The following is a 2,949-nucleotide window of genomic DNA, read 5'->3' as shown; positions in this document are numbered from 1 at the left end:
AATCTACTAGTTGAAAAAAAGTATTATAAAAAATTTTAGGAGAGGCCCGCCCCTCCGCCCCAATCTTTCTGCACAAACTCGAGGTGGACACCCTGCGGAGCCAAGAACTGGGGTTTGGCTGACTGCGTGGGGCGGGGCAACTGAGGGGCGGGCACTGATCTGGCCCTTTGGCTAGTGAGGTGACGTAGGTGTGATGTAGCCGCTCCAGTTCCGCGTGAATCACTGGACTGGGCACCCGCTGCTTCATCAGGTATCAACACCTAAGGCAGAGACGGAGTCCGTGGTGGAGCCCTGTGAGCCTGGCCGGTGGATCCGCCTGCGGCGCGAACGTAGAGGAAGAAGGAGGAGCTAGAATCGAGGCTGCGGTGGATCTCCTGGGCCCAGCCAAGGAGAGGCGTCCTGGTGGGGCAGGGGATAGGGGCGCCCTGATGCTACAGGAAGCGACTGGCTACAAGGGCGCAGCCGCCCTCCACAGGGCCTGTGACTAGGAATTTCGGCTCTGCCCAAGGACCGGTCCCGCGGGTCTCTTGTGGGCCTGGGTGAAACTTTGGAGATGAATGTATTTGTAGATGATCCATAATTTGCTGGTATTATTATATTGAGAGCAGAACAAACAATAAAAGTGGAAGTTTTTCCAGAAAGAATCTCTGAGGGTCAACTGGAAGTTACTTCGTAAAGGATCTTAAGAGGAATATTATTGATGTGTTTAAACCTAAATCAGAAGAACCATAGGGTCAACTGAATCCAAAATGGACCAAGTATGTCCACAAGGTCTGCTGCCCTTGCTGCTTTGGCAGAGGCTGCCTGTTTCTTAACCAAGGGCTCCCTTGACCTACCTTGGGATGAAAAGCGTCATATGGACATTGTACCCAAAACAAATGTGGTTTGGCTTGTGAGTGAGGCATTTAATACAGTGCAATTGACTGTGCAAAACCTAGAGGCAAAAAGTATGCCTCACAGAAAGTGCCAAAAGTGGGTAGAAAGATTTATCAGATAGGATTCCCTCCTAAGATCGGTTCCTTTCAGTTATTCGTTGAAGGTTTCAAGGAGGCTGAATATTGGCTTAGGAAATTTGAAGGTGATTCTTTTCCTGAGAATATTAGAAAACAAATGTTTTGGATTACATCATCAGAAATATAAACAAGGCGAATGTTAACTGATTAGTCAGCTATGAAAAGGAGAAATGTAAAAAGGAAAGCTGCCATGAGGACTCAAACTGGATCAATGATAAAGAATTACTTATTAAAATAGTTGCAGTTGATAAGGGTCTAGCATTTCCTTTTAAACATCCTGAATGGAGAACATATCCATATCCTTCCTCAAGCAAAAGTTCCTTTTCTGAAGAAATCAAAAACTTGGTTCTGCCATGTATTTAGGACATGAACCTTGTGCAAGATCTTTATGAACTTTTTAAGACTCACAAGTTTTGACAAAGCTTTTGAAAGTCAGATGTTTGTAATGAGGGGTCAGATCTTAAATCTTGCTCCACATTGAGAAATAGGAAGAGTATTGGTCATCTAGTACAAATGCCTGTGTGATGTGGAGCACAGGAAAGGGGGAAGTCAGGGTTGGATTACTCAGTTGGGCAGCTCCTTTATCCAGACCTTCCATTGCAAGAAGCCATTTTTTTTTCCCCTCGGGATAGCAGGTGAAACAACCCTTGGACAGTACTACAGCAATGTAATCTGCTATTCAGAACTCCAGGTGTAAAAACTTCAAATAATTTAAGTTACTTTAAAAAGATTACATTTTGAATGTAATCAAAAGTTTACATTTTTTGTCCAAATATTAAATGTCTATAGCAGGGAAGAAGTGATATGTCTTCTACATTGTATTTTTGTAGAAAATTTGCATTTTGTGTTTTTGTTAGTTTAAAAGGTAAATTCATGGTTTTCACAGCTAGAGTGACTAAATTACTGTATAATTCCAAGTAGCAAAAAAGATATTTGTTGACTTTAAATATAATAACTTTTTCTATATTTTTAAGCACTGAGAAGAATGTTCTTGTTAACTCTTCTTACATTGTGTTACAAAGGCCTTTGAGGTTGGGTAAATCTAAAATCACTCTTGTGAAGTTTAACAGAGTAGTCAGTAGAAAAATAAATAAGAATAAATCAACACTGACTTAATTTTAAAAGCTGCTATTTTAGAACTCGAGTAAGTGCTGCTAAAGTGGTCATTTTGGGAGACTTAAAAATTAAATATTTTGTTGAAGTGACAGATGACCATTTTTGTTTGTTTGTTTGTTTTGTATCTTAGAATTTTTTTTTTGTGTGTGTGTGTGGCAGGAATTGAACCCAGGGGCACTTAATCACTAAGTCATATTCCCAACCCTTTTTATTTTTTATTTTGAGGCAGAGGCTTGCTAAGTTGTTTATGGCCTTACTCAGCTGGATTTGAACTTGTGATCTTTCTGCCTCAGCCTCCCCAGCCACTGGGATTACAGGCATGTTCTCCCATGCCTGGCACCTTAGAGTATTTTTGATGAATTGTTTTGTTTTAGTAAGGAAAGACATCTAAAAACAAATGGATATACTCAAATGAGACTTGAGGGGAATGCTATAAATTTAAGGTAGACTTCTAGTACTTTGAAATTTCATAATAACTTTAAAAATTCCCTTTTGTTTCTTACATGGGATCAAGTGATTAATCAGTACTTCAGAATAGTGGTCTAATTCATTATTAAAGTCATTGAAAAGCAAACCATAGCCTAGAGTGTATATTGGATCGCATTTTGGAGTTCTTATAAGTTCTTAAAAATAATAGTGGTGCTTGAAATTAAAAATGCTTTTATAATTAGAGTCAGTTTTAGGTTATTAGCCCAAATTAGAGGGAAACATGAGAAACACAAATCATTTATATTTGATTTTGAAGCTTTTACATTTTATTTTGAATATCAGTATGTCTCATATTCTTGGAATTTGTAACACTATTAAGTCTCCAAGTGTT

General features: G+C 39.2%; 1 pseudogene; it reads left to right on the top strand.

Moving 5' to 3' along the window:
- Positions 1-598: 598 nt before the first annotated feature.
- Positions 599-1,538, top strand: LOC144369724 (phosphatidylinositol 4-kinase type 2-beta pseudogene; annotated as a pseudogene).
- The last annotated feature ends 1,411 nt before the right edge of the window (positions 1,539-2,949 follow it).

This window comes from Ictidomys tridecemlineatus, chromosome 13 (assembly GCF_052094955.1).
Source record: "Ictidomys tridecemlineatus isolate mIctTri1 chromosome 13, mIctTri1.hap1, whole genome shotgun sequence".
Taxonomy (NCBI): Eukaryota; Metazoa; Chordata; class Mammalia; order Rodentia; family Sciuridae; genus Ictidomys; species Ictidomys tridecemlineatus.
Note: the sequence above shows the minus strand (reverse complement) of the source record. Positions and strands in the feature narration are given on the sequence as shown.